The sequence below is a fragment of the Atractosteus spatula genome, chromosome 7, assembly GCF_055471065.1.
Source record: "Atractosteus spatula isolate fAtrSpa1 chromosome 7, fAtrSpa1.hap1, whole genome shotgun sequence".
In the NCBI taxonomy this organism is placed as follows: Eukaryota; Metazoa; Chordata; class Actinopteri; order Semionotiformes; family Lepisosteidae; genus Atractosteus; species Atractosteus spatula.
The window spans coordinates 32,303,629-32,316,042 of record NC_142712.1 but is presented as its reverse complement, the minus strand read 5'-3'; the positions used below and the strand labels follow the sequence as shown (position 1 = coordinate 32,316,042).

Here is a 12,414-nt window from a genome sequence, read left to right as displayed (position 1 = left end):
AAGGGCTGAATTTGTCCAAACAGAAATAATTGGTTACAGGTTCTGTGACTAGAAGCCCTGGTCTCTCTCTCTTGGGTGGCACGAATCCCTAATCCCTCATTAAGTCACAAACCCACTCCTATGCCAAATGCCTTCTGAAAACACTCGAAAGCTGGGCAACCTGTGAGTCAGCAGTTCTGCACAACTGATGACAACAGGGATATGGCATCTTTACTGCGGACAATATTGGCTTTCCTCAATACTCTCATTAGCTGCCTTTCATAGGTTCCGATTACAGCCATTTCAGTAACTCCTGACCGTCCGTAAATCAATATGAACTCGATAGCTTGAGAGACAGAGAGAGATGGCCTTTTAGTACCTCTGTTTTAATTGGTGGGGCTCTTTTAAAGGGCAGTGTCTCCTTGGGTTTCACTGCTCAGCTGAGGCAGGGGATGGGGAACGGGGGTTTGACAGGTGATGCTTTATATAGCAAGCAGAGTTCCGGTTGCCTGGTCTTGTGTTGCCTTACCAAGCACAGAAGGTTTTGCAGACTCACTGAATGAAGGTTAGGCTGAGGGACACCAAGCTGCTGAACTCAACAGTCCTCGTTTTTGGCTTCATTTTTAAAGGTGTGCTTGTTTCTTGAACATTTGCTCTTGGGTACACTTCACATGGGTGGCACAGTGGCTCCCACTGCTGCCTTGCAACTCTGAGGCGCTGGGTTCAATTTCTGGGGTACTGCCCGTGTGGAGTTTGCATGGTCTTCCTGTGTTCACATGCATTTCCTCCTGGTATTCCAGTTTTCTCCCACAATCCAAAAACATACTAGTAGGTTGATTGGTTTCTGGGAAAACTGGTCCTGGTACAAGTGTGTGTTTGTGTCCATGTGTGCCCTGCGTGGGACTGACATCTTCCCTGCCTTTTGCCAATACTTCCTGGGATAGGCTCCTGGCCACCTTGACCCTGAATTGGATAAGTAGTTATTACTACTTATCCAGTAGCAAATCCGAACGTACTGCACTAGCACATGTACTGTAAGTCAAAAACAGGATAACAAGGATTCCTCAAAACCTGAAAAGCATTCACTTTCACTACCGTTAGAAGATTCCCACCATCATACAGTAAAGAAATTTCCAACATTTCTAATTCTGATCATCATGAATCACAAACCTGCTCCCATGGGCAATGAGCTGACAGCTGCTGCAGTGCTGTCTGTTTACAATTGCAATTGGGATTCAAATACACCAGGCTTGGTTAAGACGTTTTCGCAGCAACGTCACCTGACACCATTTAATTATTCCATCTATCTATCTATAAGAGAGATGAAAAAAATATTTGTCTTAGCAAAAAGCTCACTAAAATGTGATCATACTATTATTTTGTTTTCACAGCAAATATTTTTAAGGAGACAGTTGAATGTAGAATAAATGCCTTCTTGTGACTGTTATCTGAAATCCATCCCAGGTGTGAACACCTCAACCGAAACCAAGTAAGGCTCACGTGATGTGAAGTCATGTCATCTCATCGGGAGACCACAGGTTCAAATCCAGGCTGTGTCCCTTTTTCTCTGAAGTGGGCACACGTTCAAGAGCTACTGCCTGCTACTGTTTAAAGCCCACGCAGAATTGCCTGGTTTATGGCCAACAGCACAGTTGCTCTGCTGTTTCCATTCTGGTTTCACCACATATAAAGAGGATGGCCAGTCCTCATTAAAACTATACTTGTCTTCAGTCTCTCCCATCCCACTCCCATTTCTCAATTACCAGAGGAAAATATGTGTAAATAGCACATGGGCTTCATTAATTAAGAAAAAAACAAAAAAACAGAACCCTTTTGTTTTTTAGAAAAAGGGAAACGAGCATACTGTACATTCTAGATGACAAGGATAATCACAGGGTTGGCTTGTGCATTTCAGTTTGGAAGTATAAGTTCAACAAATGAACAATGAAAGGTGCTTCTTTTCTTCTCTCACTTTCTAATTCTCTTCACAACAATCAAAACGGGTTCAGCAGACTGCCACTAAAGACAACAGGGTAAACCCAGCCCCTGGCTCGCTGAAATCAGCTGTTCTCAATGAGCTGAAACCAACATCCCCAGAGTAATTTCAAAGCAATCAACACATTAATGGACAATGCACTCTTTTAATTGAAAGATGTGACCGAGAAATTACTGCTCAAAGTGGCTCCAGTGGCAGGAGCAATCAGAAAACAGCAGAACATGATTCCAGATCTGTAAATTGTAGTCTTGCTCAAGACCAGTAGTTGGCAGTCTATGAGCTCTGTTTTCAGCTGAAGCACTACAAAATAACTCTTCTTATTTTCTTCTTAATGCCACAAGACAGCACTGGATGAAACATCAATCCATTGAATACCTCGCCAAAAAGCTTCTCTTTGTGAGTCTTTTCAAACACACTGTACTACAACTCCTGACACAAGTCAGGCTATAAATCCACCATTCCATTTTCTAACCGGTTCATCGAATTCGGGGTCACTGAGGAGCTGGAGCCTATCCCAGCAAGCAATGGGCACCAGGCAGGGTACGCCCTGGATAGAACGCAAGTTCATTACAGGGCAGACACAAACTCTGACCCACATACACTCACACCAGGTACACTTTTCCCAGAGGCCAAATAATCTACCAGTATGACTTTGGAGTGTGAGGAAACTGGAGCCCCCAGAGAAAATCAATGCAAACACAGGGAGTACATGCAAACTCCATGCAGCTAGCACCACACGTCAAGAATTGAACCCAGGGCCACAGCGCTGTAAGGCAGCAATGCTAACCACTGCACCACAATGCTACCACTCAGCTTAAAAACACACAGGTTCAAGATCTAGCATGTTCTAATACCATACTAAAAAACACCTAAGGTGTAGCATGATATTTAGGAGAACTAACCCTGTGCTTACCCATAACATATTGCACACCTCAGGGCTGGGGTCGACACCATTCCAAACGATAGCGGCCATTTTCTGAAAAGCAGCAGTTTTGCCTTTTTCCAGCTCCTTCAGGGAAGAGGCACGATGCATAAAGAACTTAGCTTCTCCGAATTGCTTTTCCAGCCTGTAACCGGCAATCTCACAGAAAAAGTATTCGTCTTTTGCAATGGATACACAGAAGTGGCTGAGCTCTGCTTCAGGGTCTCCAGCACAGATTGCGATATCTGGGCATGAGCTGAGCCCCAGAAATGTGTTTGGTGGTCAGACAGCTTTGCAGGGAAGTCAGTGAAAGTAAGCCCGTTCCTTCATGCAGCATGTCAACAGCTGAATGGCTGGGCGGGTGGCAGGAACCTGTCTGCATGTCCTCTTTCTCCCCCTGATGTAAAAACGTCAACAGGGGGCAGCATATAATAAAAAAATACTTGGCAAATCTGCATGACTGGACGACAATTCAGTCAATTGCTGTGCTTATTGATCTAAAGCTGTTAATTGTGAAACCAAGGCAAATTTGTCAACACGACGTGGATTATAAATTCGGTTTGCATTATGCTGCGTGTGCGAGTGTTTTCCATTCCCTTTGCTGCAGTCATCCAGCAGATCACCACCCACCACCCTTTCAACTGCGACTTCAAGGACTGTATGAAGACAGTGGGAACCCGACAAGTGTGTTACGCGTGCTGGATCACAAATTCCAGTCTCTTTGTTCTGCCAACGAGAGAGCTGACGAAAGACCATCAAGAACACAAGCTGCAAATAAAAGACCAATTTTTCGCCAGAAACCTTCACTTGAGAAAGTGCAGCGGGTGTTGCATCATGAAGATAAACAAAGCCAGCAGTATTTTAAAAGCACTGCTGCTGTATTTGCATACCGAATGCTAACAAAAATGATAAAAACGTAAGAAATAAACCGGCTCAGTGAGACTGGTCCAGATGGATTTCACTGGGATAGCTTGTGTGATTAGAGACATTTCTAACATCTTATTTCAGAGGGGTTTTGAATAGGAGGCAGCACATTACCAATGTATTCCTCCCTAGTCCGTTCATCCATCAATTTTCTTTTGTTCACATTTTATAATGTTCTTTGTAATTTGCTTTCAACAGTAACAGTAACAATAAGTAGTCCATTTACAGCATGCCCATCATTCAGAATAAAATCACATCATCGTCCATTGATACAAAAGGAAATAAACTAAATAGTAATGTGTTATGGCATATAGGGACACAATTGCACAGCCCTCCATTACCAAAATTATACTACAAAGAAAAAATACTGACTGAATTAAGAAAGGTGACTTTCAATGTAAGTGAAAAGGGGTGTCCAGATCTCCCAAACGTGCTCAGCTCTTGAATAGAGATCATATGCCAGTTCTTCCAGAGGTAGAAATACAGCTAATTGAGAGAGCCATATATCCATCAAATTTCTAACCACTTCATCTAATTCAGTGTCATGGGGGAGCTGTAGCCTATTCTTGCAAACACCTAGATGGGACACCAGTACATCCAGGTGAGACACACAGACTCGTACACACTTACACCAAGGCCAGCTTTCCCTGAAGTCAATTAACCTACCTGTATGTCTTTGGACTGTGGGAGGAAACTGGAGCACCTGGAGGAAATCAATGCAAAAGCAGAGAGACCATGCAAACTCCATGCAGATAGCACCCCACATCTGGAACTGAACTCAGGGCCCCAGCAGGCAGCAATGATAACCACTGCACCACCATCACTAATAAAATATTCAGTTGATTAAGCACTTTTTCCTGCATGACCAGAGTTCACTGTGCATGTCCCTAGTTAGCTCGCTTTACTGCCAACGCAGTGTTCTCCCCACTGGCTTGGAACATTACGAACAGTTGTGCTTTTTTCCACACAAGATTCTGCACACTTGGCTGTGTGCAAACAGCTCCTAACCTGTTCAAATACCGTCCTTCTGTCTTGAACCCGACTATCAATTTGCCTTTGGCAACAAGGGTTAGAATAGGAAGCAACATTTCAGTTATGAGGTGTTCCTTTGAGACTAATGAAAGGAAGCCCTGTTTAGTCATGCCATTATTTTTAAAGAAAGGATGCATAATTAAGTGGGAAGAGAATGTCGAACACACTGCTCGTCACTCTTATTGATGATTTAAACAGCTACGAACAGCTGCCGACCACTCTCAGTCATTCTTTCAGTCATGTCTCTTGATTGCCTCCTGTCTTAAAGAGCAGCTTTCGTCTCATTCGCAGATTCCTGTCATTCAGCTCGTAGCCTTTCTGCAGATGCTATTGTGCATGTTCTTTGCAGTTCTCTCCTTGTGGCTTTTTAGAATGTCATTTAACACGTGGACTGACTACTATGAGAAACACTTCTTGAGAGGAGTTTTTAGATCATTTCCGAGTCAATCTTCCGTGCGAACACAGAGAGGCCAAACCCTGGCTAAAAGTATTTTGGCATGCTTTGCTTGCAGTGTTGTCTTCAATGGCTTACTGGATAATCAGCACATTTTTCAATTGATCTTCTATAAAAATCATACTGAAACTCAGGATTTATGCAATATGATACTGTCTCATATATTTCACTCTACTGCATAACTATTAAATGCATTTTGATTATGTTCAGAAATCTGCTAGACCTTTCCATCGGACATTCGTGGGCGGCATAGTGGTGTCACAGCTAGAGCTGAAGTCTCATAGTTCTTCGGTCCTGGGATTGATCTAGGGTTGGGGTGCCTTCTGTGTGGAGTTTGCATGTTCGCTCCTCATTTGCATTGCTGGCTACGTTACTGGGCATCTAGTAGTTGTCACGGGGTACTTCTAGGTCTGCTCTGCACCAAACTGGTATCCTATCCAGAGTGTAGTCCTGCCATGGACCCTGCTCTTCTAGAAGAGGCTCCAGGATACTGAAGCCCTTACCAAGAACAAGCAGCTCTCAGATAATGGATGGGTGGAATGACACTCAGCATACAGAATTACCCTTTTTTTGGTTTATGAAATGACATTAAAAGACAATCTGCATTTCAGCAAAACTAGGGCCAGTCAGTCTGGTGCTTTAACTACAAATCTGGCACAAGATTCCCAGCTCTCATCCAGACCTTCCCATTCACTCTGATTTAGATTATATATGTATCCGATTAAGATACAGCGATCACACCTACACTGGGGGTCATCAGTAGATAATATACTGGAAGCATTCTAAAATGAAAGGCTTAGCATGAAAAGGTAAGCTCTAGATAGGCACTGACTCGATGTTTGCCACAGTTTGTGACACTGGCAGGTCACACTCAGGGAATGCTAACTCTGGAGAGCCCTGGCTAAAGGCACGGGGAGCTGACAACCACCTCTATTAACGTCTTTCACAGTAAAACACCTACTTCAGTGGAATGCCAGCTTTGAGATCAAGAACTTGTAGAGACAAAGCAGTGCTACAGGGACACTGCCTGCGCTGCAGAGGTCAAAGCTGTCAAGGTGGAGTCTGCAAAATGAAGTTCAGCAGCACGACAGCGTCTTTTTATCTCTTGTAATTGGATTACTCCCCCTCCCAGCCCTCCAGAGTTTTTCCAGTGCAGCAAAGTTCCCACACAGCAGCCCTTACTGAGGGAACGGATTCAGGACCTCGGACAGATCCTCAGAGAAATACAGTACACGGCAGTGGCCCTCAAAATTAAGAAAAAAAAATCCTCAGCAATTCCTCTTGTTTGCCTGCAGTGAACCCTTTCACCTTTTGTGTATATAGCCCAGTTTCTTCAACATTGTGTTGCTTGCTCCATAACTCTTGTGTTAAAGACACATTGCTCCCCCTTCCTCAGGTTGGAATAGCCATATTTCAAAACACAACTTCCTAGAATTTATTTTTATATTTGAGGACCTCGTGTGCTCTTAGGCAATACAGAACTTGTGATGGAGCAGGAGTAATGTTTTTTTTCTTTGTTGCCTCACATAGGCCTAAGCCTTCTTGACTTCCAGGTATTTCATAAAATAAGACTGGGCGCCAGTCTCCAAGAAGATCCTTTCCTGGGCTACTCACTTCAAAGGACTGAAGAAAATGTCCGAAGTCTGGTTGAAAACTGGGTTTATCAGCACAAATGTAAAGCTAAGACAAATGTATGCTCTTTGGTACAAAACTAGGACCAATCAATGAGAAAGTAATTGTATTTGCCAGTTCAACAAACTGGAGCTAAAGTGCTGATACACACAATCATCCATTAAGTCCAAACAGCCTAGGTCCTTGAACATATGACAGAGGACTTTTAAATTCAGTTGCCACAGAGATTAAAGAGCGAAATGCTCTTCTGAGATACGGTAAGATTGTGATGGAAGTGGCACGTTTTTAATAAAGCCCTATCTTTCTGGCCTTTTTTGTGCTGATTAATGCTCCCTCCCTCTGGGCGAACTTGTGTTATGTAACATGATTAATTTTCTTCCAGTCGTTCTGGCTCTGGAAGTGAACTGATCCAATCTAGAGCACAATCTCCGCAAGGACTTTCTCCATTTTTGAACCTGTTTCACTGCCTGTTCCACTGCACGTATCACCCTAATAGACTCATGTTTCTCTCTGAAGACTTAAACCCCCAAAAATTCAAACATCTGGATGGCGTCAGTAGATGTTCTTAGTCAAATATCCTATTCTTACATCACATCTCAAAGCACACCACAGAAATAAAAATATCAGCAAAAATCAAGGACAAATAGCCTACCACTCTTTACTCGGATATTGTAAAATGACCCTTTATAAAAACCACTTTAAAAAGACAATTTAAAAAGTGACAACAGATTGAGAGTCTCAGTTTTAGGAAGGCTGTTTCACAGTCACAGAGAGAGGGGTTGTAAAACACCCAACCTCTCAAAATCTATATTTAGGAATCTGGTACTGTGGATTCAATGCTACCCTTATATCCATCCATTTTCTATCCGCTTCTGTTAATTTAGGGCCATGGGGCAGCTGGAGCCTATCCCAGCAAGCAATGGGTGCAAGGCAGGGTACACCCTGGACAGGATACCAGTCCATCACAGGGCACACACAAACACAAACACACACATTCACACCAGGGCCAATTGTTCCAGAAGCAAATTAACCTACCAGTATGTCTTTGGACTGTGGGAAGAAACAGGAGGACGCAGAAGAAACCCATATGAACCCAGGGAGAACATGCAAACTCCACTCAGATAGCACCCCAGGTCTAGAACTGAACCCAGGGACCCAGTGCTGCGAGGCAGTAATGCTACCCCTATGTATTGTTTTGAAATAAATATATTTTAAAAGTTTGAACAATACATTTAAGAGAATTACTGCTGTACTCCTGTTTAGAACAAATAAAAGGCAGTACAAGATAGTGTAGTAGGGTATTATGATAATCTTAAAAGTACAATTAGCATTATTTTTGAAACTACAATAACGACTGTTATTTCAACGTTTCATGCTGTAAAAAAATAATCAATTTGCACTTGAAATTCCATATTACAACAGTATGATCATTCATAGAAAAAGACCTAAAGTGAGCTGTGTTTTGGATTGTCATGAGGGCTTCCTGCACGCGAATTGCCATTCACCACAGCATCGTGATGACGTCACCCGTTACCGCTCTCCTGAGATCTTCTGAGCCTCTCATGTACTGGATGTACGCGATACACTGGATCGCCCCAGGAAAAAACACGATATGCTTAATACAAAAACTCTTTGGGGCATCATCTTGCTGCTGGCTTGCAATTGCTGGCTGTGGTCAGACAGATAAATAAATACAATAAACCAGAAAAAATACCAACACCTAGTCGGTGTCAACACCTTGTGCATAACTCAATCTCCCTTTCTATACTTTGATTACAGAGTTAGAATTTTAATTCAGACAACTAATAGCCTTTATTTACTGGTCTAATGAGCGTTAAATTAGTACGTTTTTGTATTACAACATAAACACTATAGACCAAATTCATTAACAGTAATTCATACATAATACATAAACCGTACATTAAGATGTTACTTTAATAACAGCTCGACATTTTGAGAGTTAAAATAATGTCCTGTTTCAGTTTAGGTACTGTCTTGCATGATTTCGTCGCACGAGTACACTGTGTAAAAACCTTTAAAAATTATCCCTGACGATGTGAAACCGACTCCGACAGATTAAATGACCCCGTGGTATCACCCTGTACTTGCTGCAGTTGAACTGAAGCTGGAGGAGGTTATTCCTCCTCCTGCAAAACGGGTTTGTTTATCTCGCTATCTCAACACGGGGCTGTCGGAACGCTCCCTGCCCAGCGCCCCGGCTCTCAGCACCCTGCTGTCATCACAGGATTGAAACGCACGTCATTTCACCGGACTGCTACAGTATGTCTTCTGTCATGATTTGGGTGCCGTGAAATCCTACTGCGGAAATACATTTTCAAGTTGATTTTTAAAAATTATTGACTCCTTTAACACGTATGGTGCACAGTCAAGACAACGTTTGGGGTATAGCCTCATCACAAGTTTCCTCCAAATTCGTTTCTCCACTATGCAAGACCTGCTCATACTGTTACAATGTTTATCACGTCATATACAACAATAACCGAAATATCTTTAACGTATTACGATAAAAAAATCCCTTCACTAGTTCCCTTATTGTAAAAACATAAATCGCCATAATTTATGGCAAAAGAAATACGCTTCACGTACGCAAAAAAACCGACCGACGCGAAATTCTCGGGTTTGTACCTCCAGCAGGGAAACAACAACAAGGAAAGGCTCGCGTGGCAAGCCACAAGGTTAAGTCACTATCAATCGACCGTATACACCAACCCCGAAAACTAACGGGATACTGAGCGGTGAGGACCCTTATTATTCAAACATATTGACTGAGATGCCATGCAATAAGGAAGCGGAGACCAAGCCTTTTTACGCGAATTGAACGAACAATACAGACGAAACACAAACCAGCAGGCGAACTACAGTAATGCTGCATCGTATCGTCTTAAGCACTGAGCGGTGGTTTATGAACGATGTAGACTGAAATGCTGTTTAATACAGACGTTTTCCTGTCATTACTGCATTACCGACTTACTGTTTGGGGTAATCCAGCCGGACCGGGAGCCGTTGGGGGCTTGTCTCTCTCGTAGCAGTGACAGAAGGTGACCCTGTGTTTGCAAGCGCCTCTCTGCATCCGCTGCTGGCGAGGAACGCGCTGCGCGAGTGGGCTGAGAGTATCACGCATACACAAATAGACAGGGGCCGGTCCTACTGGAAGACCTGCTGTTACATATTAATAACCGACAGGATGAGCTACAGCCATGGAAGGAGCCGCTTTTCACGAGGAAGGAAAACAGAGAAATGAAAAATTGATGTGCGGATATGTACACGATGTAATCTAGTATAGTGTTATTAATATTATTAGAACGGTTATTAGTAAATATGGGTGTTGATAATAATAGTTGCAGCAGGAGAATGGGAGCCCACAGAATTAATTTGATATACAGTCGCTGTAATGCAGATTCAATATCAGGGATTACTGTTAATCATTATTTACAATCAGAAAAGGTTATTGCCTGCAGATTGGTATACATACAGTAATTCGCTGTACATTGTGATCAACGTGTGCTCGATACAAGGTTAGAATAATGCAGTTTGAAGCAGAAAGTGTTAATAACTTACATAAGCCTTCATTGTTGAAATATAGACAGTATGTTATGTTTTTCTGTCAGATCATTTCAGATACATATTTCTATACGCCGCACTTTACTATCCTTACGAAATGCTGTCTGCTAACTACTCATCCTTCTGCATGTTAAAGAGGTTACGCTTCTGAATAATTATGTAACAACAGCTTAGGGTTTCTTTCTTGTTGTCATCCGCTACGCTATAAACAACCGCAACGTGCTGCTTTCATCTGGGTCTCTGTCTCTCATGAAACCTTCTAGAAAGCTCCTCTTGAGACTTTATTTAATACCACTTAATAACTGTATGATAATCAAATGGCCTCTATTGTCGTCTGGTCAGACCATAACGGTCATTATATTGCTTTGTAATACATATTACTTTTAATTGTAAATTCAGTGTTAATTACTCCATTGTTAGCCCTCCGTAATCTAAGGTACTACTGTCGGTGTAAGTTTTTCAATCCATAAACAGAAAAGAAATATATTTGTTGATCATTGACAAAATTAATGTAAGCATCATTGTTATGACTGAAGTTTACACACAGCATATTTATGCTGGATTATTTTAAACTGCTGTGGTCCTAAACTATAGGGACCATTTTCTTTCCCAACGTTTTTACTTTTGTCAGGTGGATGGATTCTGAAGATAAGGGAAACTAGCATGTTATGTGTATTCCTTTACTTAACCCTGTCGGACAGGGATTTTAAACTCACTGGTTTTTGTTCCAAGCTTGGTAATTAATCAAATAAAACAACTTCATTATTTTCTTATTTCTACATATATATTTTTCTCAAGAAATTTTGCTTTTGATTACTTAAAAAGTGCTTACAACTTTACATAATTAAGAGGATAGCTGCTTATGAAACACCTTGTAGTCTGTTTTGAAGTCCCACAGTTATCCAGTTAAGTAAACAACTAGACAAGCTGAGAGGTCGGTTGGAAGAAAAACCAGGAACTGGCCATGCAGGAACAGAATCGGGGATTCCTACTGCAGGAGGTGTATGAATGCTAGAAATTCCACAAAGAAAGGGAATTTCTCTTTCCAAAACCCTTTACAATGGCCACAGAGAAAGGAAGGATAGCCAGCATGTCTTGGCAGCTTGGAATAGACAAGGCGTACCCAGAAAACGCCTTGTCTATTGTCTATTGTGGGTGGGGGGGAACATGCAAGCTCCACACAGAGGACACTGCAGGTTAGAATCACACCCAGGAACCAAGCAGTGATATAGAAGCAGTCACCTCCGTGCCACTGTGCCACCCCAAATGCTACACAGAGCATGTTAAAATTGTGCAAGTCTCTGAGCATGTTGAAGGAAAACCCTATGTTTCTCAAATACAGTAATCAGGGTCACATGCCAGGGTTAAATTTGGAGGGCTATTTCTTTCGGATCTAGGCTTTGTAAACTTTTAAGCAGGTTTTTTTAGAGCTTTGCATCTTTGCAGATTGTATAAAGGCAAAGGAGCTAAATGCTAGTGTACTTTCCCTGTCAGATGCACAAGGAGGCTGTGCTTAAATTACCCATCAGGCATCCCAGACCCCACACGCTGTGTTCTAAGTGCTCTGAAATGATTGTTCTTTGGAGCAGCTAGCTTGATGTCATGGCTGCCTGGAGAGTGCCAGTGCAAAATAAAAAAGCCTTTTCTATTTCTGTCAAAGAACGTTAGGGCAGCAGCTGCAAAAAGCCCATTGTAATCAAAGGGGGCTGCTCTCTGTCCTGTGGTGTTCTTTAACTCTCTGGTCACCACATGCGTTGTGATCAAGCTCCAGAGAAGCCTGCCGGTCAGATATGAGCTAGTTTCAATGAGCCTTTATTACAGGGTTTTAAACAACTATTTACAAGCCTGATTGTAGTACAGCAGGTATAAATTGAATATACAGATGAATGTAGG

The 12,414-nt window shown here is 42.3% G+C and overlaps 1 protein-coding gene across 1 annotated transcript in view; it reads right to left on the bottom strand.

Annotated features, from left to right (window-relative positions):
• Window positions 1-10,054, bottom strand: part of pacsin1b (protein kinase C and casein kinase substrate in neurons 1b) — a 101,232-nt gene extending 91,178 nt beyond the window's left edge. Inside the window, exon 1 of the mRNA XM_088921745.1 lies at window positions 9,932-10,054. The gene's annotated coding sequence lies outside the window, so the exon portion shown is untranslated. The remainder of the gene's footprint in view (window positions 1-9,931) is intronic.
• Window positions 10,055-12,414: the final 2,360 nt, after the last annotated feature.